The sequence below is a fragment of the Callospermophilus lateralis genome, unplaced genomic scaffold, assembly GCF_048772815.1.
Source record: "Callospermophilus lateralis isolate mCalLat2 unplaced genomic scaffold, mCalLat2.hap1 Scaffold_73, whole genome shotgun sequence".
NCBI classification, from domain to species: Eukaryota; Metazoa; Chordata; class Mammalia; order Rodentia; family Sciuridae; genus Callospermophilus; species Callospermophilus lateralis.
In genome coordinates, this window is record NW_027515346.1 from 4,463,985 (window position 1) to 4,490,840 (window position 26,856).

Below are 26,856 nucleotides of genomic sequence, written 5' to 3' on the forward strand. Positions count from 1 at the left end.
GATTTGGGCAAATAATCATTTGAAAAATTAAAGAAACTTGTTTAATGTAATAAACTCAGGGGTGTGCTTCTACTGAACTACTCCTCAGCCCTTTTTGTTTTGTGAGACAGGGCCTCACTAAATTGTCCAAGTTGTCTTGGAGCATGCAATCTTCCCACTGAGACTCTGGAGTCACTGAGATTACAGGCCAGCATGATACTATATGGAGCTTACATGGAGCTTATGGAAAGGTAAGAATAATGCATATGTGTGTATCTTATACATAAATATATGCTTAGTCTGAAATATATCTGTGTGCATAAACTGTGTGTGTGTATGTATATATTATGGTGGTGCTAGGTGCTCTGAAGTCAGTGAAAGGCTATAATGCAGTGGGCAGGGATGGCCTCCCTGATAAGGTAACAAATGAACAAAACATAAAAGTGAGAAAAGGGACCATTTGAATAGATGTACAAAGACAATAAAAGCAGCAGAAACTCCCTCACAAAATCAGACACACTGACTTATCAACTTGGAGTTATAGGACTGAGATCTACATTAAACCCAGGGAGAAAAAATCCCAAGTTAAGAATATTATATACAAGATTGACCAAATTATGGGCATGCACAGATGTGGCATAATGAATCCTATGATTATGTATATTTACAATATACCAATTTTTAAAAGTTATAATCTAAGTTGAGTGTGGTGGTGATGCCTGTAATCCCAATGACTCAGAGTGAGGCAAGAAGATCTGGAGATCAAAGCCTGCTTCAGCAGCTTAGTAAGGCCCTAACCAACCTAGTGAGAACCTGAATCCATATAAAAAATAAAAATTCTGGAAATGTAGCTCAGAGTTAGAATGTCCCTGGGTTCAATCCCCAGTACCAAAAACCAAAAATAAAATAACAATAATTAAAATATAAATAAAAAAGAGAACATCTAAAAGAAACCCAAAAGAACATTATGCATCAAAGATCAATAATCAGATTAACAGAAGATTTAACAACTGCTGCAGACACAAGCAGATAAAAGAGATTTCCAAAGGACTGAACAACAACAACAACAACAACCTGTCATTCTAGAGATTTATGACTAGTTAAACTATAACTAGAGTAGGGGCAGGAAAGGACAGCTTTCTCCCTGAAATAAAAACTATTAAGCTGTTATTAAACAATTAAACCACATATTTTGGTGCACACCAGTAATCCAAGCAGCTCTGGAGGCTGATAGCAGAGGATCGCAAGTTCAAGGACAATCTCAGCAACTTAGTGAGGCTTTAAGGAATTCAGGGAGATGCTGTCTGTAAGTAAAATATAAAAAAAGGGCTTGGGATGTGGCAACCCTGGATTCAGTGCCCAGTACAAAAAATAATACATCTGAATAAAGCAAAATGACCCCAGAGAAAAGGTATCATTTGAAGGAGGAATAATTCACACAATACAATTGAAAAAGATCTTTATCATTGTGGAAATAGAAAATACATAAACAAAGAAACAAAATGGAGTCAGGTGACAACAGTGTTCTGAGGAGAGCAAGATGAGAGGTGTGTCAGAGCAACCTGGAGGGGAAGGGCCCTGCTTTGGACAGGGCAAGTTTTCTTTATCAACATCAGCACAACTGAACTTCTGAGCCAGAACAGTCCTTAGGGTGGGAGCTGACCTGGGCATGAAAGAATGTAGACAACACCTGCCATTTTAACAACCAAAAGTGTCTCTAAACAATATCACAGGCCCTTAGGCCCGCTCCTGAGGGCCCTAGAAAGAGGTGTTCAAGAAGGCAGGGGCTGGCCTGGGTTTCCAGGAGGTGCAGATAGGGACCCAACTCCAAGCTGGCCCCAGCATGTCCAGGCACAATCTAGAGGGGCCATCCAATTACTAGTATCCAACAGGATCTCAAAATTACTCTTCTGTTTTTGATATGGAAAGGAGACTGATGTGATGTTTGAGCAACTCCAGCGGGTACAATAGGGTCCTCTCTGCTGCCTTGATATCATTTTCCAGATTTTCCTGAAGCCGCTGGCAAAGCGACCAAACCAGAAAAACCAGTAACACCAGCCTCAGTGCCCCCAGGGCAACCACAGCCAGCCACATAAGCCATAGGTATTCCATGGGGGCCTGAACCTCCAGGTCACTGAGGGGCCCACTATCACAGCTACAAGATACCCCTCAACAGCCAGCCATGTCCCCTACTCCTCTGAAAAGCAGTTGTAGGCCCCAGCATGGTGATATTGGGCAGTCATCACCACCAGGGCTTGGAGATGGGCATCATAGTGGATGGAGCCTGATTCATCTGCAGGTAGGTCCTGGCCCTCAAAGATCCAGCGGGCATAGGCCAACTTGGAAGAGAGGGACAGGGAAGTACCAAGTCTGTGCCCACTACCATTGTGATGTTTTTCAGCATTCACCTGACTGTAGCAACAGAGAGAGAAGGTAGCAGAGTCAGTGCAAGAGACCAAGGGCCAGGGAGGTGTGATGTGGAAAATCCACCTAAGGACCACAGCCCATCTGGAGTGGAGGGGAACACAAAAAAGCTCACCTTTCTTAGTGCCATGAAGGTCACAAAAGCCTCTGGTATCTGAGATCCCCATGTTCTGAACAAGTAGAGATCTGGCAGAGGAAAGGGGTGTCAGAAGCGTGGTTCCAACCACTGTATCCACACACCTTCCTGGTCCCAGCCCTTGCAGAACCCAGCTCACCCAGAGTAGCTGGCCACAGACAAACAGTGACTAGTGTTGATGCTCCAGGCAGAGTAGGAGTCCAGCGCAAGGACACAGTCTGCACAGATGTGGTACTTCACAGAGTCTGCCAGGGGCAGCTGGACCAACTGAGAGCAGGAGCCAGCAAAGAGAAGCTTCTGTGGGAGAAGAGGAGTGAGAGGGTTGGTAGGGCCACATGCATCCCAGGGCTGCTCAGACCCCAAGGAGCACAAGCAGGAGAGGTGCCCATATGAAGAAGAGGCAGAAGACAGCACTGCAAAGGAAGGTGCAAGTCTCAAGAAAACAGGGAGGCTATACACACAGAAGGCATGAAACATTTTCCTCCAGTGCCCTTGGCTCTCACAATAGCACCAGCACAGCATAAGGTGTTCTCTGTTTGAATGCTAACTGCCAATCTAAGTGTTTACACAACCCCATATTCTTTCTGCTATTACTCCATGTGCTGGGAAACAATTTTAAGTGATAATAGCTGCAAAAGGCAAACAAATCATCATCCAGAGGATGCTGCAAATGTGTATGAGGGTTAAGGAAAAAGACAACACTTCAGGGGACATGGTGGGGAATCAGCGGGTCAGGCCCAGTGCACCACTGGGGACTAGGCAGAAACCAACGCTGGGAGGGCACCATAAACATGTCAAAGCTGGGGAAGTCTGGCGAGTATGGAGAGGATCAGAGAGGAGGCTGTAAGCAGAGTCCTGGACCCACATAGAGGTGTCTAAAAAAAAAAACATGAGTTTTCTCCAGGACTAATTCTGGGAATGCAGCCCTGCAGGGACCAGGGTATACATAATGCTCCTGTGGAGTGCCAATCCTGTCAGCACACACCCTGATTTCCCAGGCTTGCCCTGAGCTTACTTAGGTGTGCTGAACTGGCCAACCATGCCAACCTGATTTGGGGATGGTGGAGTGGGTGCAATGACAGTGCATGGAGTCTAATTAGCTACCTTGCTTGGTGACAGCACAAGGTTTTCCACATTTTTCTTATCAAACACTTGCAGTTCCTCAATCAGGTGGACCCCAGGCCTCAGGATCACAGCCTTGAGCAGCCAGCCATCTCCTGGAAAAGTCTGGAGAAGGGAGTGTCAATGACAGGGAATGAAGCTCTTGAGTGTCTTCCAGCCCCAGACACACCCAAGAGCTTACCTACCTGTGCCAATGAACAGCAGTGTATAGGTGGCTTTGTCAAATCCTGTAAATTGGTCAGCCACCAGGTGGGTGAAGTTGGTGTTTTCATGAGCAGGGGCTGGCCCCATGAAGGCTCTACCTGCTTGTCCATCAGTGGGTGCTTCTTGATGAAGATGAGGGTTCTGTCAGCCAGCTCCAGAGAACTGGTGTGACCATGGTGATGGTGCCATTTTTTGATGCACTTGTTGGGGTAGGGGTATGGACAGGGGAGCTATCAGCTGTTGGGAGGCCACTGGAACTGACAGGGAACATTCCTGCCCAAAAGACTCACTGAACCAGGCTGGGGGCTGGGTACTGGGTCAGTGTATTGACCCCACTTCTGCACTTCCTCAAACAACCCAGGGTTGGTTTCTGCCTAGTCCCCAGTGGTGCTCTGGTCCTGACCTGCTGGTTCCCCACCATGTCCTCCTCCTTGTAGGGACCTTGGAACACCCACTGGATCTCTTCCAACTGGTACTCACAGACTGAGGAAAGGTCCACATTACCCCTGTTGCAATGAGAGAGGGATCTCAAGGGTCAGGTCCGATGCCCACCTTAACATCTCACCCCAGCTCCAGAGATTGCAGGAATGTAGGGATCAGCAGAAAATGCTCATGGGCAGAAGAATATACCAGCAGGCAGATCTAAGGTGCCACCAGGCAGGGCCTTGCCTTCTTTCCCCAGGGGCCTTTAAAAGGGGCAAGTACTCAGTGTTCCAGACACTGACCACTTGGATGTCCCTATAGGACAGCATGGTTCAGGCCCTCCCACCCACATACTGCCCTTGACGTGAACACCTGCTCATTCCCACCCCATCATTCCTGGCCAACTCACCATCACATATGAAATACACCAAAGAAGGTGGTCTTGTGCCAGGAGGCACCCTGCAGGGTGTGCACAGCCTGCAGCTGGTTGAAATAGAGCTGCTGGTTGGGCACTGAGCACCCCAGCTGTGACTTCAGGAATTTGGTCCACTTCTTCTGCAATGTGTGTGCACCAGCTATGTCACTCTGGCAGATATCAAGGAGATGCAGTGGGTCAGCCGATGCCCAGCCCACAGGGTTCCCAGGGCTCATGCTGGGGGCTCAATACCTTGCAGACATGGGCAACTTGGGCCTGCAGCTGCTTGGTACAGCAGTCGTATTCCACCACCCTCTCACTGAAGAAGTACACCTTGTCGTCATCCCCTGTGATGTTCCCCACACTCTCAGGGACATAGGCAGAGGCAATGAAGTGGGGCCCTGCAGCAAGGCAAGGAGGTTCAGTCATAAGGTGACAAGGACCTCACAGGTTTCCCACCCTGGGCTTCCTCAGTCCTTCTCCCTGCTCACTGTTGAGCCAGAAGGCCTCATACTCTGCCTTCATGGGGTGATAGGGCCCCATGTTCTGGAGGATGACAGGCTGGGTGCCCAGGAAGTTATTGAGGGTGGCTGAGTACAACTCACCATCTGTGGGAAATGGAAGGACAGTCAGGCCATAAACAAGGTGTAGACACCCCAGAGTGTGTCAAGTTCCAAGGAACTCACCCAAAATAGGCACAGCCACTCACCTACAAGAAGGCCAGTGTGGCCCTTAGCTGGGTCATAGGGACAATTCCCCTTCCCGTCATCAAAATCTTCATGCTCCAAAGTGAAGGTGAGCATGTTCTAGAGGCAGAAGGAGGATGAGCATGAGGGCAGGACCCCATACTGGAGGCCAGGGTGGCAGGCAGCCAGGGTGGGGCAGCAATCACAATGTAGGTGCACTTGGGCTAAAAGGCGTAGGTACCACAGACATACAGATGGGAGGTGTTGTAAGGCTGCAGAAAGCAGATGCAGTTGAAACACTCCATCTTGGGGATAAAGGGATCAGTCAGTGAGACCCCTAGGTGAGGGCCACTAGTGCCGAGGCTAAAGAGAGCTCTGACCTCCTATGACAGTACTCCAGGGAACAGTGCCCTGTGAGGCTCAGGAGGCCAGCAGAGCCTGAGCATCCACATGGTTGCTCTTCCCTTTCTCAGAACACTCGATCTTCTTCTCAGCTGGTGCCTCCCAGAAGATCTAGTGGACAAGGAATATGGTAATGTCATAAGTAGATGCAGAGAAGGATGATTCCCTGTGGGAAATCTTGATCCTCATCCTTCGGAAGCTTCTTTCAGTAGAGGACAGAAGCCCCTAGCCACCATCAAGGAGCCCTGGCACTTGTCTTCCAAGTCACTCAGGAGGCTGAGGCAGAAGTATTACAAATTGAAGGCCAGCCCTTGCAATGTAGTAAGAACTTGTATGTAAATAAAGTTTGAAAAGAGACTGGGAATGCAGCTCATAGAGTGTCCCTGTGTTTAAGCTCAAGTACATGGGTATGTTTGGGGGGAGTCCCATAGTACTTCATCATGGCATAATCCAGTAAGTGCCATAGAAGGGAAGAGAGAGCTTGCTGATCCTGATGGGGGTTGGGAAGGCCTGGGGGCACACTATTTGATGAGATACCATGTGGTTTAATTGGGTCAAATGGTGGTTGCATTCCAAGCTTTCTGAGGAATCTCCATATTGCTTTCCAGAGTGGCTGTACCCATCCAAATTGATTTATTCTAAGCAATTGTCTTCCCATGTCTTTTAAGTTTAGAGGCAAGGAGTTCTTTTTCCAAGGATGTCATGCCACTTTTTAAATTATTGTTGAAACTCTAAATATGTGTAGCTTTTCATCCACCCTTCCCACACACAAGTAAATGAATATCACAGTATCTCACTGGATCTCCAGTGCCCATACGTGTTTGCAGCTGATGGCAGGGTTGAAGTTTTGTGGCAGAGATTAGACAGCACAGGCTCAGAATGTTTCTCTCCTCCTTATTTCCCATCCTTTTATTATTGGAGATGGAGCCCAGCAGCCTGCTTGAATCCTTAGGTAGTGTGACCCTAGAATATTGGTGGCATTATTTCTACTCTCCATTAGGCATCAATAGCAAAAAAGCAACTTGGGAGCACACTTATAGCATCTGCAGTATGTATGAAGTTTGTGTGCATCTGTTGGGCTGCAGTGATGAGATAAATCCTCTTTGTTAATATGTGACTTGCAACTTGAAGCCTCCCCAGTCTCTGAATTATAAAGCAGGTTGCTCTGTGGGCAGCCTTTCAGCCAGAGAACACATGGAACAGAGCAAGGGATAATCCTGGGAATGCAAAGAGCACACTGGAATTTTTTTTCCTTTCCCTTTTGGTGGTGACTTTAGGTAACGGCTTCGTCAAAACCTGGCTGATTCCATAAAGCCTTGCAAGTAAGGGCTGCTAGAAATGAGAGCACACTGAAGTATGTCATCAAAAGAAGAACAAGGGGCTGCTCTTGTAACATGCACTCTAGTACCTTGACCCCTCTCCTAAAAACTATAGTTCCGAGTCAGGCGTGGTTGTGCATACCTGTAATCCTAGTGGCTCTAAAGGCTGAGGCAGGAGGATTGCAAGTTCAAAGCCAGCCTCAGCAAAAGCAAGGCCCTAAGCAACTCAGTGAGACCCTGTTGCTAAATAAAATATGAAAAGGGCTGGGGATGTGGGTCAGTGGTTAAGTGTCCCTGGGTTCAATCCCCTCTAAAGGGGCGATTTTTTGTGTATGCTAATTATATAGAATAGTGGGTTTTGTTGTGGTATATTTGAAACTGCTTACACCATAACTGTAGTATAGACAAAGGGGTCAGAGGGAGAGTTGAAGGGATGCAAGGGGAGGGTACCCTGAATGAAATATATCAATCAGAATATCATGAATCCTATAAAGAAAGAAACTTTCAAGCCTGCCACAGAACTAAGACTCTGTCTGCCACCAACAGATGGAGCTGGGGGTGGGGGGGCTTATGTTATGTCCCTTTGGCTTGGAAACAAATATTTGTAAACACTTTTTAAGAACCTAACATAAATTGAGACTGAAATAGAAGACAGGAACTTATTATACTTGATCATGACCTGTTGGCATATTACTTAAGATTTATTGATTCCCTTCTTCTATAATTCCATAGTCATAAAGAGAATTGGAATCATTTTGTTAAAAGCTGGAATGCTAGGTAGTGCTTGTCCTGGAGAAAATGTACCAGAAGTTTGTGCCTCAAAGAAGTGGAATGGAGTTACAGCTACAAACCTGTTTTCTCTGATATCCATTTCTAGGAAATGGTTTTCACAATATCTGAGCATCTCTTAATTAATTGGTAAAATGAATTTCTGAGCAGAATTGTACTGTGGTCTGATAAGCCAGAAAATCCCCTCTTATTCACTCCTCACAAACACTCTGCTTAGCATTTTTACAAAGATTCTCCCCTCTTCAAAGATGAAGAATGATTGTTGTTTTTATTTTATCAATCCACATATTTAAACAAGATTTTTTTTGTTTTGTTTTATACCTGAAATTGAACCCAAGGGCAGTTAACCACTGAGCTATATCCCCATCCCCTTTTCTATTTTATTTAGAGACAGGATCTCACTAAGTTGCTGAGGCTGGCTTTGAACTTGCAATCCACTTACCTCAGCCTTCAGAGCTGCTGAGATTACAGGGGTACACCACTGCACCCAGCTAAATATAACTTTTTAATTCCACTTCTACACATGGGTGTATAAAGTCAATGTGACCTCAACTGATGTAACCTGCAGATTAGCCACTGGTAAACACAAACAAGATTGGTGACTTTTCAAGCAAATGGTTAGACATGTCATCACTTTTCACAGTTTGTCCATGGTTAGCATATACAGTTTCAGCAAGAATATTGCAGTTTCTGATGTAAGTTCTTGCCATAAATTTTTATTGGGGGGTGCAGGGATAGGAGCTGGGATTTTCACACTAAAGCCTACTGTCTGTTGTGTGGATAACCCTCAGTTTTTTCTTTGCATTTGACTGTGCAGATGACATAAAAATATTTTGTGAATTGGAAAGTATGATCACATTCCCCCTCAGGTTTCATTGAGGCACAGATTCCTAGTGAATCTAGTTTATGCCTGCACATTTTTGGGGAGGTGAAGTACTTTTGCTCTGAAGGATGCTGCAGCCACTTTTCAAGTGGGAAAAAAGTTATCTCTAATACATGTGAAATTTTTCACTACCTAAGAGGAAGGGAGTTGGAAAACAGCTTTTTTCTTTTTTTTTTTCCTTTTTCTTTCTTTCTTTCTTTTTTTTTTTTTTTTTTTGTACCTGGGATTGAACTCAGTGGCACTCAACTACTGAGCCACATCCCAGCCCCGTCCCTTTTTTATTTTATTTAGAGACAGGTTTTCCCTGACTTGCTTAGGGCCTTGCTAAGTTATTGAGGCTGGCTTTGAACTTGCCAACTTCCTGCCTCAGCCTCCTGAGCTGCTGGGATTACAGGCATGCCCATCTAGGAAGCAGTTTTAAGTCACAGAGACATTTGATGTGCATATTTGTGTGAGTTAGAGTCTTACTAGAGACATTTTTTAAAATAGTTTTTAAGTTAGAGATGAACTCAATATCATTATCTGGTTTATGTATTTTTATGTGGTGCTGAGGATTGAACCCAGTGCCTCACTTGTGCTAGGCAAGCACTCTACCACTGAGCCACAATGCCAGCCCACAAATTAATGTATTAAAGCTCAGATTTTCCTCCTGTCAAGTGGAGTATTACCAACATACTTCACAGGGTTGCAAAGAGGAATTAGAAAAAGTGCTTGGAAGAATATATTCTCTATAATCCTTAGATATTGTGATTAATGTATCATGCACAATTTCAAGTAGCTTACATCATAAGACACAGCTAAAAAGGGTGAAATGAATATCCCCTAGTGTAGAAAGTGGTAGAAAAAGCAATTTGACACATTCTGGAGTCCTGATACATTTTTACTCTGGAGTCCTGATACATTCTTACTCAGATCGTGAATGGGGTTCTGTGTGCCCCTCCTATGGTCCATGATGGTTTTGCTAGTTTTGTATATAGTAGGAGTACAGGTAGAGCAGCAGATGATACAGCCTCAGGGCCAGGCTGTATTTATCCACATTATCTGGGAAAAGACCTGAGGTTCCTGGGGGAGGAAACAAACAGTAGCTGATAAAGTTTGGTGGTACTAAGCATGATTCCAGAGAAAGCAATGCTCCCCAGCTAGCTGGTGACAGATTCCTGCTTGCTCTTCCTTTAAGCTAAGAGATGAGCAGAGGTTGATGGGCAGGGAGTGGGCGTGAGTTTGATTCTTTCTCATGGCTTTATCTTTGTGAAAACAATGTGCCTTTATCACATTGTTTACACTATACAAGCCATTTTATTTTATTTTATTCTTGTACCAGGGATTGAACCCAATGGTGTTTAACAACTGAGCCACATCCCCAGCCCTTTTCTTGTATTTTATTTTGAGATAGGGACTCGCTGAGTTGCCTAAAGCCTCACTATATTGCTGATACTAGCCTTAAAGTTGACATCTTCCTCCCTCAGCCCCCTGAGCTGCTGGAATTACAGGTATGCACCACCACCCCTAGCACATTCCCAGCCCCCTCCATCACTCAGACACTCATACTCCACCCCAACTGTACACTTTTGAGTTATTTTTCAAGCTACCCCCTAGGGCCCTCTTCTTCATAGGAGTGATCCTTTTGTCACCAAATAATGTAGATCAGTGCCTTTAAAATGAAAATGTCTTAATTTGAAGATTATTTTTCCCTTTGGTCATTCTAGGCAAAGAAATGGCATTTCTTCTCACTGTGAACCATCAGGACGCTGCAATGTAGGACACATTCTTTGTTGATATTTTGTTCTCTCAGTGGGATCATTGTAGATATTTCTGCCACATCAATCTGGGTTGTGTTATCCATCTGGCATATACTACGGAGGATGGACATGGTCAGGAAGAAAAGGGCAGTGGTGTCCAGGGCTTATCTCTACCTAATGGTGGACCGTTATAGTGGCCTGAAGCAAAGGGTAGAGCTATTGCACCTCTGAAGGGTGCCACTGTGGCCTACAGATTCACCTGTGATAGTTTCTTACCCTGAAGTGTACAGGTTAGACCAGGCACAGTGGTGCATGCCTGTCATCCCAGCATCTCAGGAGGCTGAAGCAGGAGGATCACAAGTTCAAAGCCAACCTCAGAAACTTAGTGAGGTGCCAAGCATCCCAGTGAGACCCTGTCTCTAAAAAAAATACAAAACAGTGCTGAGAATGTGGCTCAGTGGTCAAGTGCCCCTGAGTTCAATCCTGAGTTACCCTGGTCCCTCCAAAAAAAAAAAAAGAGCTGCTGGAAAGGGTTTGACATCTTTCTCACTCTGGGTAACGTGACTGTCATGTCAGTATTTTAGCCTCACATCAGTGATGCCCAGGCAGCTTTATCTATTGATGGTCATCTCGCATGCCCCCAATTGTAGCCTGTCTTATGTGTTTTGCATAACTCAGTCCTGCACCATCAATGCTGCTTGATGTTGATAGTGACCATGAAATAATAAGAAGGTGCGGCATGATCTAGGTGGGTACATGCACACTTGGTGGCTAAAAGTTTTCATGGTTCTGTGTGTATTCATAAAGGACCATGAAAGTGTCAAGAGCATTGATTTTTGAGGTTACAAATTAAATCTGGTGGGTAGGAAAATTTGCACAGATAGAAACTATTAATAATGAGGATTGAATGTCTCTCTCCCTGTGTGTGCAGCTGGAAAGAGGAACCACTTTTGTGATGCAGTGAAAAATCCCTCACCTACCAATTTATAACACTTTAGCTTTGGCTAAATCTCCAATTTCTCTTATCCTTCTGTAAAATGGAATGATACCATAGGGATTTATGAGCATTAAATAATTTGATGACCTTAGAACAGTAGGTAGTTGATACATATGTGTGTCCCCTGCATAGATAGTATTATTTTGGTGGATGTGGGGGGTGGTGATGGTGACGTGAGCCTTGGAAACATTAAGCATCAACCTCAGCATCTTAATATTGAAAGAAATAATGTTTCTGGGTATTCTGGTTTATTTTCCACTCAGTACATACTATAATAACTATTTGGAAGACTATTGTGAGCATTCAATAAAATATCCTGCTGGATAGATTTTGGTCATCTTTGAATCCCAATACAATTGGGAGCAGTTTCACAGTATCATGGAACAGTATATATATCACTTATCATTTTCCTTCTGATTATAAGTATCACCTAGGATATGTAATTTTTTTTTTCAGTATTGAGGGTGGAACCCAGGGTCTTGCATATGCTAGGCAAGTGCTCTACCACTGAGATGCATCCCCAGCCTATTCTGATTCTCCTTCTTCTTATTATTATTATTATTTTGAGACAGGGTCTTCCCAAGTTGTTGAGGCTGGCCTGAAATGTGTCACCCTATTGCCTTTGCCTCTCAAGATGCTAAGATTATAGGTATGTGCCACTGTGACAAGCAAGAAACACAAGTTATTTTTTTTTGTACCAGGAAATGAACCCAGGGCACATTTTATCCACTGATCCACATCTCCAGTCCTTTTATATATTTTATTTAGAGACAGGGTATTGCTAAATTTCTTAGGGTCTCACTAAGTTGATGAAGCTGGCTTCAAACTTTCAATCCTCCTCCCTCAGACTCCCAAACTGCTGGGAATACAGGTGTAAACCACTGTGCCTGTCAGGATATAGAAATTTCCATGGATGTTATCTTTCCATGAGAATTTTAAAGTTCCTCACTACTTGGCATATTATAATTCTTGTTAATAGTGATTATCAATATTTTGTCTTATGCCAGTCATTCATGATAGAGTTGATTTGTCTGTGGGGAGACACATGGCAATGTTTTGCTTGTCACAATTATGCAGAGGTGATACTACCATCAAGTGAGTAGATAACAGGGACACTGCTAAACCTCCTGCAATGCACACGCCATGCCTCACAGCTGGGACAGCCCAGAATATCAATAGTGCCAGGGCTGAAGCACTCTGCACTAACTGAAAGCTCCTTGGAAGCAGCACAGTGTCCTACTCCCTGTCCTGAGCCCTGGCATGGATCCCTATCAGATCTACCTTGGGTCCTCAGGCACCTCCTGAGTTACATAGTCTACAAACATTTAGCCCCTGGGTTTAGCATTTCTGCAGATTAACTTTGTGACTTCTAGGTTTCAGGATTCATCCACAGCCACTTTTAATATTTTATTCAGGACAGGGTCTCACTGAATTGGTTAGGGCCTCGATAAGTTCCTGAGGCTGGCCTTGAACTCATGATCCTCCTGCCTCAGCCTCTTAGATGCTGGTATGACAGGTGTGGGCCACCATGCCCATCTCTCTTCTGTTTTTATTTTACATTTTTGATGACAGAGATTTAACACAGGGCCTTGGAAATACACATATAACATACACTATAAATATAATTTTATCCTCTTAAAAATATTAATCTCATAATATCACAGACATTAGGAAAGAAAACAGTATAAACACAGCTCAAAGCACTGTCTGTGGACTGCCCTCACTCTGTTGAACTGTTGATCCCCAGGCAAGCGAGTACAGAAAGTGAGAGAGTTCAGAAACTTGGGAAGCCATGGGCCAGTGCTTGGTGGTTTCTATTCTCTGTAGGTATCTGTCTTCACCATATTAAAGAATATGAATTTCTTTTACAATGTATGACCTTTTAGTATTTAAACTTTGCATAATAGTTAAAATTGTTGGATAATTCAAAGACATATTTTTCCAACTTTTACCATGTAAATGTTAAAATTTACAGAGAAGCTGAGGGAGTTCTAGAGTGAACAATTATAGAACTACTAAAAATGTGGATTGGGTTGCCATGCTGCTGCTTGCAGGTCCAGCCAGTGTGGAAATAAAGCCTTTGTTTGGAAATGAACTTCTTCTGGAACAAGTCCTGCCTCTTATTTAATGTATTGTTTCTGCCTGCTGTTGTACCACTCAATCAGGACTGAGTAGTTTCTACAGAGAACTTTAGGCTCTGCTCCTTCACCAAGTAGCAATACATGGTTGTTTCAGAAGCACAGAGAGCCCATATTTGGATCCCCAGTTTTAGCAGGTATTGACATTTAGGTGTCTTAAATGCACATTTATGTCCCTTTCCCAATCTTACCCTGTCACGTCCTACCCCCAGTCTTCTGCTTATTTTATGGTTTTCTCCTTTCATTCACCTTTTGGTTTATTCTTATCCAACTTCTTTCCTAAATTTATTAGAATTTTTGGTAATTTTTTTTGGTCTTTGTGTTTGTATGTGGGAGTGTATTATGTGTTTTTGTTTTTATTTATTTGTTTTATTTTGGTGGCAATAAAAATGATATCCAGAGACAATTACAATAATAGTAAAACAGAAACACTTACAAGTGCCAGATGCAAGGCATAGGGAACTATGCCTTACATCAGATTGAATCTGTCACCCCCTATTTTTTTTTTTTTTGTTTATACACTTCAGTGAAGGAAATAGAGATATGTTTGATGTCTTCGATTACATTTTTACCTTCCATAAAGTAAGATCATTATCGTATTAAAAGAATTTCTTATAAAATGCAGGACACACACACAAAAAAGGTTTCTCCTATTCACATTTAAAGCTTGAAAAACATTAAGTGCGCTGCATAACAGAAAGAAAGTTTCAAAAGGGTGTTTTTAACCATTTAAAGTTTTTTCTTTCTATAATGTATATCGTGGGAAGGGACACTTCAACAATTGCTTTCTGGTCACACATAAAACAATTCTACCTGTCTTCTATGAGGGGAACTATGTTGTATCAAAGGATTTTTTGCAACATTTATAAGGACCTTTCTTTCCTGAAGAATTCCTGCCAAGTATTTCCTGTGGGACAATAAAAATAGTTATCACTTGTTAGGTTTATTTGTTAAGAAACTAATTATGATGAAATGATGAAGATAGTTGTGTCTTAAGTGTTGTTTTAAACTGATTTTTTTTTTTGGTAACAGGCATTGAACCCAGGGGCACTTAGGCACTGAACCACATATTCAGCCCATTTTTTACTTTTTATTTGGATACATGGTCTTTCTAAGTTGCTCAGAGCCTCAATAAGTTGCTGAACATTGCTTTGAACTTGCAATAGTCATGCCTCACCCAGAGTTATTGCAATTTCAGACATGAACCAGTGTGGCTGACTGAAATTAATTTTGATGAATTCTGGGGTCTTTTGGAGATCAGAAAGCTAATATATCTTGCATAGTAAGTCTCTCCATGAACCCTGAGAAAATTCTCATACTTCTATCGGCACAATACTCTTTGTTTTAAGATAGCTTTAGAAAATTGAACATCAATGTTTATTCTTTTTTTTAAAGAGAGAGAGAGACAGAGAGAGAGATAGATAGAGAGAGAGAGAGAGAGAGAGAAAGAGAGAGAGAGAAAGAGAATTTTCTAATATTTATCTTTTTATTTTTCAGCAGACATGACATCTTTATTTGTATGTGGTGCTAAGGATAGATCCTGGGCCGCACGCTTAAGCGCGCTACCGCTTGAGCCACATCTCCAGCCCTCAATGTTTATTCTTAAATTGCAGTTTTCACAAATGTACTGGGTGAAACAACACAAGTAAAATATCTAGTAATTTTCATAAAGATCCAGAGTTATATTAAAATGCTATATCCACTTTCTCAATAATTAGAAAAAAATGGAGTAAGATGGAATATATTGGTTTTGTATTTTTTTTAGAGAGAGGGTCTCACTGAGTTTCTTAGCACCTCGCTTTTGCTGAGGCTGGCTTTGAATTTGTGATCCTCCTGTCTCAGCCTCCCAAGCTGTTGGGATTACAGGTATGCACCACCATACCCAGACAGAATATACTGTTTTAAATGAATTTTAAAACTTCATTTTTTCTTGTTAATGTAAGCACGTGAATCAAAGAGAACACTAGTGACATGGGAATAACAAGTCTGTAGTTGCATTAAACAAATTTTACATTTTAGCAAATTTTTCATTGTAGGCAAATTTCTTTAACTATTCCAAAAATGTTAGACTACAATGAATTTTGCTGATAGGTGATGAGCCAAGTTTCAGGGTCTTGGTGATATAATGTGTATTTGCCTCCAATTCCTTTCTGGAAAACATCTGATAAGAATTTAACTTTTAACCAAATAGAAGTATCTATACAAATGACTCATTTATTTTTCTTGGTCCTATCCAATTTTTTTTCTTGAGGAATTTTAAAATTTTGAATATAAATGTTTATCTTGACTATTTTAATTAATGCTCTAACATTTGATATGTTTTTCTCCTCACTTTTCTAATTTATCAGAAATTGTTTCATACTGCTTATGGCTGTTTTCCCCAGCTTGGTAAAATTTCATATATTTGTGGAGCATATTCATCACAGTGTAGTAAGTGGAATAACTTGATATTTTCATTTCTTTCAAGAATGTATTCTCATCAAACCCTAGAATATTCAGTGGAGCAGGGAATAAATTATTTATCACTACCCAATAATAAGGGAAGGTATAAAAACTATAAAAATGAAAATTTACTTTTTAAGAAGGAATGGAAATTTTTTGGAGAGAGAAAAGTTAAAAAATTTTCTTAATGATTATAACAAATAAATGATTATTATTTAAAATAAAATCAGGTTATGTTTTTGAATAACATTTCAGAAGACTCCTCAACTTATGCCACTCCCATTTTGGGACGTAATACTTTTAATTATGTAATTATACAATTTTACTATTCAGTATTTTGTAAAAAAACAGTAATAATATACCATATTTTCAAATCAAGAATATGTATCAATCTACATATATATGCACAATTTACAGGCCATTGTAAAGCTATCTTCAAAATACTTTCAAGATAATCAACATTTAATCAGTTCTGTCAGCTTTAAAAGTATGATAAGAAACATTTAAACAACAGCAACAAAAAAAATCAAAACAATGATCAAAGACTGATTAGCCATTTATTTTTTAAAACTAATAATCTGTTCATGATTGCAGATAATTAGTCTGCAAATTATTAATATAATACTGCATTACTCTTCTATGACAGTTCTTCCATGTGATAAGGAGGTAACTTCCTTCAGAGTATGGGCAAATTGTCCCATGTTTTAAACACACCCCATAGTAATTGCACGTAGAGATATTGTTCATTCAAATTAAGAAGAAATGGAAGAGCAGCAGTGAGCTTCACTAGAACATTTTAGTTGACAAGAACTATTCATTAATTTTTTTTGGGGGGGAGGTGGGGGAAGTTTGGTAATCATTACTTTTTAAATGCTATAAAAATAAAAAAAAAGAAAAGAAGCAGGTGGTTCCTTCTAGAAAACACCAAAAGAGTGCACTGCTCATCTGTCATGGATGGCAATTCAATAAAAGCAAAGACTCAAGGTACTCTTGGCACAAGGCTTCCAGAAAATTTACAGTCTGTGTTGCCTGCATGTCTGCTTCAAGCCCCCAAAGTAGACAATAGGACTTCATGGGAACACTGGGAATGCTTCTGAGACTAGTCTGCACAAAAGCTAAGTGGAAAACAACCCTTAGTAAGCAGTAGAAAGGTGAGTTTGGGGCAGATGGGGGAGTTGAAAGGCTTAAGCTTATAACTGGAAAATTCTACAGAAAATTAAAGCCACCACTCAGCACAGGCAAGGGTGCCTGTGAATGAAGCATGGCTTACCATCAACCCTCTCTGTTGTTGAGAACAGTGTTCTAGTGTCTTTTATACACCATGATTTTCTCTATGCCAGAGGAGCATACTTTTTAGACACTCAGCTCTGGGACTCTTCCTGATGGTTGATGATTTGAGTGAAGTGCACCTATGAATATTTATTTCTAATTTTAATCCTAGTGGAAGTGGTTTTGGTGTATATTTTAAGGTATTTCAGGCCCATAAGTTAGCAGAATCACTCTACCTGAAATGTACTCCTTCATTTTCTATAGAAGGAAGGTCTCTAACTGGACTCCAAGTTACAATCCTTGAAGATTTGTGTATTTTGTGGTTTCCTGTTGGATGGAGTTTGCACTTATTTGTTGCAGAAGGAACTTTCCATGTGTCAGACCCAGAAATTTTCTGGTTCATACACATGTCCCCAGTAAGCTTAATCTTGTTGCTATAAAATTCTTTTGATGTAATAGCACTAGTCATCTGGGAATCTGAAGGAATGTGCCTTCAACAAATCCAAAGTGTCCTCTGACTAATTTAGTGAACTACTTACATACAGTGATTATGACAGTGATTTTAGCTGGAAAGTTGAGAAGCCACCCCAAAAAAGCAACTTATAGAAAAGCACTGTGGTTACCAAAAGTTTTGACCAAGTCCCCAGATGGCTGTGCACTACGAGGGGCCAGAATATGGCATGAGCCAAGGTGTAAAGAACATCTGCTCATTCTGCTGCAGGACATAACCATCTGCTGCAGATGGGCATATGGATTGGCATCCACTGAGATTAGTTATGGAGGACTTGACCTTTACAAGTTTCACCCTGAGTCACAGCAGTTAAGTCCTGGGCACAGCTCAAGCATTTTCTCAGCATGAAACAGCACATGGAATGGTCCTCCTTCCACCCAGCTCTTAGCCTTTTTTGCCTCAGGGACAAGAATACACTGCTTTCCTTGATCTAGTCCCCAGGTTTAAGAAACTGGCAAGATCCTGCCCGCTCAGAGTCTACTGCAGAAAGAATTGCCCATAAAGATATGGCCATCTGACTTGTGCCTTAGTTCCCATTCATGTCATGTTTCAATCCAAGGACAATTTGTCCTGTCTTGCTACAACTTTGAATAAAGGCAGCTCTGTGCATTCAGGCTTCCTCACACATTCACCTTGTCTTTGAAGAAAAGCATTGCCTGCTATCCCCCCTCCCCCCCTCCCCTCCCCTCTTCTCTCTCTACGCCCTAGATAGTAGATAATAGGAAAGGCAGCAGAATACAACAGACACGAGTATGGCAATATGTAAATCAATGGATGTGTAACTGATGTGATTCTGCAATCTGTATACGGGGTAAAAATGGGAGTTCATATCCCACTTGAATCAAAGCGTGAAATATGATATATCAAGAACTATGTAATGTTTTGAACAACCAACAATAAAAAAGAGAAAAGCATTGCCTGGTGTTGCCTTCCAAAAGGATCTCCGTCCAGGATTCAGACTAGGAGAGGACAGCATGGTTAAGATGGATGGATAGTGTTCACTTCTTAGGGAAGTAACCAATGTGGTTGCAAAATATTCTTTAATTACAAAAACCAGTTTTTTTAGCAGCATATGAATAATTTCTCTGACAATTGTGCATCACACACCTGGCTGTGTTCCAGGAAGGTTAAGAAAGAAGGCACTGAACAATTAAGTGCTGTCACTGCCAACAACTGTAGCTCAAAATTAACGACTTTCACTGGAATGTCTTCAGTGTGATTACACAGAAATAATAATCCTAATTGGTACTGGGAGACCATGAAAACTATTGATATTATTTTTTTTAAAGCCACCATAATGTGGGATTGCTCTTTGCAGAGGCAAAGCCCAGCAGTGAGTGTGTATGTGTGAGTGTGTATGTGTGAGTGTGTGTGTGTGTGTGTGTGTGTGTGTGTGTGTGTTTGTTCATAAATGGAAGAAAAAAAAATTTTAATTTTACTGACTGGGATACCCAGTAATGCATCGCCTTCCGATACTTTGGTCCGTAAGTAATATCAAAAAGGAAGTTCCTTGGCACAAGGCTTCCAGAAAATTTACAGTCTGTGTGGCCTGCATGTCTGCATCAAGCCCCCAAGGCAGACAATAGGCCTACATGAGAACACTGGGAATGCCACTGAGACTAGTATGCACAAAAACTAAGTGGAAAACAACCCTGAGTAAGCAGTAGCAATCATCTTCCAACTTAGAAAACAGTTCTGCCTCCTAAGTTTTCTAAAGTATCCATGAAAGTTCCCTGGCAATGTACTACTTGGTGTTACAATATGAAACAGTGGTTAAATGTCATTTTCAAAGGTTCTCTCTTGTAAATCATGCTTTTTTGAAAGGAAATCAGTTGAGTACTTCATGTAGTGAAATTCACAACAATATTTCAAAGAGAAAAGGCAGAATGGTTAAAATGAATAGTATCCCATTTGGAAAGATCCATGGCAGGAGCATCTGCTGGGATTACAGTGTAAATAAAAAATAAGAACATCAAAATCTCTCATTAGATACACTTCTGAGGGCCATCAGTGAATATAATTATCAGCAGAAGGACAAAATGCACCACACAGACTGGGCAACACTCCGGATGGTGAAATGTGTGCTACTTTCACCTGAAAGTAAGTTGATAACAGTGTTTTTGTGGTTTAATTCAGACAAAAGTGAATCAGGCCCTTCACGTCACTGCTCAAACCTCAGACTCTGAGTTACTGAAACTCTAGTGGATCTTTTCTTGTTCAGATAAAATTCTAAGGGGGAAAGCAACTAAAGCATCTGAAATTTTGTTTTGTTCTGTGTTGAGAGCCAGGTCAGTCATAATGACGCCTAGCATTTGCCTGAGGGAATGTTTGAAACGTGAAGCCAGTGAACAATTTAGATGATGATTTGAGTTAAGCTATATATAATTGCTGTGATGCTGGCTTGATTGTATTGTATATTTGACCTTTACCATCAGGCAATGGGGCGGCTCTTGATGCCTCTGGGCACTGGCTACTTTGGAGTCCTTGTGGGGATTCCAGGAGAGTTCCCATTGGTTGGGGAACTGCCGGAGGCAGGATTTCTGGTGTGGGGGGTTTCTGGAAGGGCTGCGTGGGTGGCGTTGGCAGAAGAACATGAGTGCAGTGCCAGTGAGAGTTGAAATAAAGTAGTTGCTGTTTGAACCTACAAGGCTTTGTGGCGGCTCAGTTATTCTTGTCCAGCCAGACTGCGGCAGTTCTGAAAGAAATTTTTCTAAATCTTTTCAGAGTTTTCTATTCCCAGATTCTTTCTTCAGTTCTGATCACAACTTTTTATTTCATGCAAAAATATTAGTCCTTGTTAAAGAGGGACTGCTAAAACTGCTTTTCCTCAAAGCAGATTACTTGGTTGTTTTAATAAAGTTACATTCAAATGTTTAAAACTGTGAAGTGTGTAATGAAGAATTACTATGGGTGATATAATGTTTGATGGTATTCAGCTTTTCAAGGCCCCAATTCTATCACCTTGTGGAACTCCATTTATTATGTCACCATCACTACCTTGTTCAGGTTTCTGATTGTCTTGATTTTCCACACTGCTTGTTGAAATAGCACCTAAGAGAAGTCTGGTGAAGATTGATGCTGCTTAGTGTGCTCCATTCTTCTGCCTCCCTATCTTTTGCTGAATATGCTCCCTATCCAGCCAGACACTTATTTGTTTCATGACCAAATCCTTCTGCTGAGGCCTGATCTCTGAGCTGGGTCTACAGATTTGGACCCAGAAAATAGTCTCAGCTGCTCTCCTCCCATAATGCTTTATGATGTGGCCTATTTGAGTGAACATTACATCAAGGCAGACTTTACAGTTGATGGAAATGGCACCTTCCACATTTTCATACATACCCAGAAGTTATTTTACAATGGCATCCATTGGGGTGCTATCATCCACAAGGAAAAAACCATGGTGATCAAAGAGTTTAGCAACATATATCCTTTTACTCAGAAAAAACCTATAGTAACATTTTGAGTCTTACTATCAGGAGAATGTTGTGTATCTTGCATAAATTCTGCAGAAGGTGGTCTGATATTTTCCATTTAAAATCTCAATTTTTTGCTATTTCATAGTGTTTGTATTTATCAATGTCAAATGTGTTGAAATTTAAGAAGCCACAATGTGTTGCCTTCTTCAATGGCCCAAAATAGAGTAACAGCCATGGACCATGCATATGCATGCCCAGGAGGCCTATACCAGCCCCAAGCGAGTGCTAGTAGGCGAGTGTGAGATGTTACCGTGGGGACATGGGGTGCCAGCTGAGCCCAAGGAAGCAGCTTAATGTATGCAAGTCCCTTTTGAGGACATATGTTTGTTGTTAAATATATCTCCAAAATATTTTTGGAATTATGCATTTCCTCTAAATAAATGAGAGTATTTGCTATTGAGCCTAGTCCATGCTTCAGATAATTACTGGAATAATTGGAAATGTATCATGAAGTAAATATTCACTTAAAAATTTCTCTAGACAAGTGAATACAAAAATGAAAAGAACAGTACCCACCCCTACAAAAGATGCCTAGCTGGTCAGGAAGCACATGGCATTAAATTCAGTTACTCAGGAGACTGAGGCAGGAGGACTACAAGTTTGAGTTAAGCCTTTGTGACTTAAGAAGTCCCTGTCTCACATTATAAAATAAAAGGTTTGTTAAGTTGTAGAGTGCCCCTGGGTTTAATCCCAGTCTGCATACATGTGCGCTTGCATGCGTGCACGTGCCCGCGCGCGCGCGCACACACACACACACACACACACACACAGCCTGAACTTACTTTATGTTCCATTTGTCAACTATGCCAAAATTGTTGTGTGCTGAAATGAAATTTAGATTTTAATACAAGATATAAAATCAGGAGGCTGAGGCAGGAGAATTGCAAGTGCCAGGCCAGCCTCAGCAACTTGACAAGACCTTGTTTCACAGTAAAAATTAAAAGAACTGGGGATACAACTTAGTTATTGAGGGTCCCTAGTTTCAATCCCCCAGTATTGTACAAAAAAGGGAGGGAAAGTTAGCAAAGCAAGTGTTCCAGAAGGCTACCAATATGGAGTTCTGCATACCTGGAAATAGTAACACATCTATGAAATGGCTTCAGGTTTTTTTTTAGCTCATAAAATATCACAAATAAAACATGCAAGACTCTTCCTTAGACAATGTGGTAGAGAGAACAATATATCACATTGTCCACAGTAAGGCAATTCTGGGGTCAGCACTGGTATGAGGACCTTTGCAAAGTTTTCTTTAGGGATGGAATTTAAAAAAAAAATATTACAGTTCCTTTGCCTTTATTAACATAAACACATGAGCAGATAATGTAAAAAGAAAACAGTTTTTACTCATCATCAGTACTTTCAGTTCCTGAAACTGTGATTTAAGGGAAACAAGGCAAGACAATTCAATGAAACTTATTTCCAGATACACACATAAATAGTTCACAGAGTAACACTTCAGTTTACATCAATTGTATAATTTGATCAGTAGGACTAATTTTTTTTGTACTGAGCCACATCCCCAGCACTTTTTATATTTTGTTTTGAGATAGAGCCTCACTAAATTGCTGAGAATGGCCTCAAATTTGTGATTCTCCTGTCTCAGTCTTCCAAATTACTGGGATTACAGGTGTGAGCCACCAGGCTTGGGGTAGGACTAATTATTCTTTCCAGTATAAGCTAGAAAACTGGAAGAGAATAAATAATCAAAATTTTGACTTATAACAAAATTCTGCTTAGTACAACCATCAGATAATTTAGTTAAATTGTTAGGAAATTAAAACATGAATAATATCTACAAATTTAGCTGCAAAACTATATAATACCCTACAGAACCAGACAATTGAAACTTTTTGGTTTGCATTTTAGTTATGCATAGAAATTACTTGCAACTTATTAGTTGTACACAGGCTATCATCTAACATCAGCCTGGACCTAAGTCAGAAAGAAATAAGTTAGATAAAGTTTTCATCTCATAAACTCTAGAATAGTACTGTCAAATAGAAATATGAGATAAATGTATATAACTTTAATTTTCTGCTAACTACATTTTTAAAACTTCAAAAAAATAAGTGAAGTCAGTTTTTTAAGAATCTTTTTTATAATTTTAGATGAGCCTTTTTATTTTATATATGTTTTTAATATGTGGTGCTGAAAACTGAATTATTCTAATATATTAGTATAATTCAATTATATATATATAAGTATAATTCAGTTATATAATATATATATGTATAATTCAATTATATATAATATATAATTTATTAGTATAATTCAAATATATATATTTCAATTCAGTTCTTCAGCTGTTCCAGCCTCATATTGAGGGCTCAACACCCACATGTGGCTACCATACTGGAGACATCTAGGTCCTGGAGCACAAAGATTTTCAGGAGATCTTGTAAATGTTCCAATACAGACTACAAAAAGGCACATGGCAAAATTATTGCCTCAATTACAAGCTTTGTATAGATTTTATTTAAAAAAGTGGATTTGTAAACAGTGATATGGCACTTTCTGAAAAGTCTATGGATGAGGATCTGGAGCTAGATTTAGTTTGCTTTGGGAAAACAAAAACAAAAATGATGTGCCTTTCTTAAGCTCTGCAGCAGTATTTACTATTTAAACAGCAGTCTAGAATCTTAAGTGTGATTGTGGCTATTTTGTCAGACACTTTATTGTTCTAAGTAGCAGCATAATGGAGCTTTTAAGTTCAACTGCACTTCACTTCCTGCCTTTTTTATTCAGTCCTAATTCATAAAGCTGTGGGATAATCTGGACACAAAAGGGTGCTTGTCAACTGGATGGCTCATGTACCCAGCCCCTTCCAGTCAGTGGACTACAAAGTTACATGTTAGTGAATAAAAGTGATGCTACAATTTCCTTTGGTCTATTTAGTAAAGTGAATTAGTAATTGTGACATTTTGGCTTTGTTTTATAAATTCAGATAGGGAGAAAGAGATCAAAAACCTTTGTGTTTTAGATGAAAAATGATGGAGTCCATTTGCCACATGTTACAGAAATTCTAATCAGTGATTGACAGCTGGGCTGCGTAATTTGCATATGTTGTCTTTAATGACAATCAACTGTGTAAAGGGATTATCAGTTCTCTACTAGAAGCAAACAGTGTTCATAAGTTTATGTCATTCAAGCATTCAAACTCAAGTTTAATTGACTACAAATATTTTGCTATTACTACTATTTTTGTGCCACGTCCTAGCTATACTGAAGGGATTGGTCATAGATTTAAGAGCACTGGCAAACAAATTATCCAAATAATAAACATCTCTGGGGTTAATTTTAAATTCAACAAATGTGGATCACACAATAGATGATGGCAGTCCCCAATATATGTAAAACCTCTTTTTATATGCTGGGAAGTCTTCTAAATGCTTTGGAGGTAACTGGTCAACTTGATTTTTGCAATAACCCTGCAAAAAATATGCGACAAGAATTTCCATTTTATCAGATCTATAATATAGTTAAGAAAACTGAAGCACAGAAAAATTAAGCTACTTGCCCAGAAATGATGAAACCAGGGCATTCTGGCTTCAGAGCCTGCATTTTTAAAACCTCCACTAAGAATCACTCATGGGAAATGTGGAAGGGAGAAGTCTTAACTGTGTAGTAGCTGAATCTAATCCCTTAAGTCCTTTCCAGCAATATGATCCTCAGAAACTTGGATAGCAGTACAAGCAGAACTGTCACAACACTTCTCCATTAGCTTTACCCTTCACAGTGTAAAGTGTAACAATTTTATTCCAAACATGAACATTTGTCACTTGCTCAAAGGAAGGTGACCACAATTCCTGGTAGATGTTCAACAGGGCTTCATTAACCACCTAGATGGGGAAGTACTTTTTGAGAGACGCTTGATCTCTGGAGTATTTGAGTTCTTCTGTCTGAGTCATATAGCAGTGTAAAACCCAGGCATTGATTTTTTCCATCATATTCAAAACATCTTTCTTTACATTCTGTTTTTTTTTTCAAATTCAAAATAAACTCTCTTTCTGCCTCACCCAAGGGTTTTAATTTATGGCTTAAGTCATCTGTGAAGTAATTGGAAAAGTTAGTGGTCTACTGCTCTCTGGAGCAAGCCTGTTCTTCCATATTGCCAATATGTTAACAAGGTACTAAACATATGAAAGCTCTATTATAGCAGCAGATTTTTACTCCCTAGGGTGATTAACAACTCTGCCTTTTTCCTTGAGCACCACCAAAACCCAACCATGACTCCCTTAGAGCACCAACAAAATTGATGTTTACCTCAAAGAACTCTAACTTGAGGTTGTAATCCAGGGATCAAAGTAATAGTGAAACTAAACTTATGTGCACAATTATTCTTCAGTGAGATTAAGCTGTTAAGAAAGTCAAGGGAAAGAAACCAGATGTGACCTGTGGTCAGTATTATCTATAAATTGCTCAACATATCTGACAGCCATGAGTTTAGTTTCACATTGTCCATTCCTACAAAGGAGAACGATTTGGATATAGCAATTCTACATTTTAGATGGAGAAACTTCTGGGCATCAGGCTTTATTTACTACCTTCAACTGTTAAATACTTGTTTTTTCTTTGGGTAAATAAGTTAGTGCTTCTCTATTCATTTTTCACAATTTGTTACACATGTTAAGATAAAAGTATGCTTGGGTTTGCAAGGGATATGGGAATTTAGAGGTTGCCTCACACTGTGAGATGGAGGCAGTAGTCTGAAAAATGCATGAATAAAAAGGAAGACACTCATAGAGGATACAAAGTGATATAGGTTTGATTAGGCCTCTTAAGAGTTAGATATGAAATGTTGTGCAAAGGCCATTTGCTAAAGGCTTGTTTGCCAACCTATGGTCCTATAAGGAGGTGGAACAACCTTTAGGAAGTGGGGCCTAATTGGAGGAAGTAATTCACTGGGGAAGGCTTTCAAATGATATATTTTGTATCAAGCCCCTCCCTCTTCTGTGTTCTCTTATGTGCTCATTCTCTGTTTCTCCCCCCACCCTCCCTTTCTTTCTTTCTGGCTGCCATGAGGAAAGCAGCTTTGCTCCACCTGTCACCATGTTGCTCTTGTTTAACACAGATCCAGAAACAATGTATAAACCTTTCATTCCTTAAGTTGTTTTTCTCTGGTATTTTGTAACAGTGACAGAAAGCTAACTAACACAGTTTGTGAGAGAGTGTATAAATGCAGGCAGGAACAGGACAATTCACTTGAGAATAAGCCAATTTCAAATTAGAGGGAAAACAATGTTAAAGGAATTAAGCTAGCCAGATGTGTGAAGGAGAAATGTCAGCATATGTAGTCACCACTAAAAAAACCTCAACAAACATGTTGTGTTCCTGAACCATCCTCTTATATAACATGGATTATATGGCAACATCCTGCTCACATCCCTATTGTGTCCACTAGGTAGAAAGACTATTGAAGCAAGGACTTGTCATATTTCTTTCTACAATCCTACCACAGTATGGTATAATCTACTAGGTAATTATTTCATATATGTCTCACCA

The 26,856-nt window shown here is 40.5% G+C and overlaps 1 pseudogene; it reads right to left on the reverse strand.

Annotated features, from left to right (window-relative positions):
* Nucleotides 1-1,751: 1,751 nt before the first annotated feature.
* The window catches only part of LOC143387938 (semaphorin-4C-like), a 57,351-nt pseudogene continuing 32,246 nt past the window's right edge, over nucleotides 1,752-26,856 (reverse strand).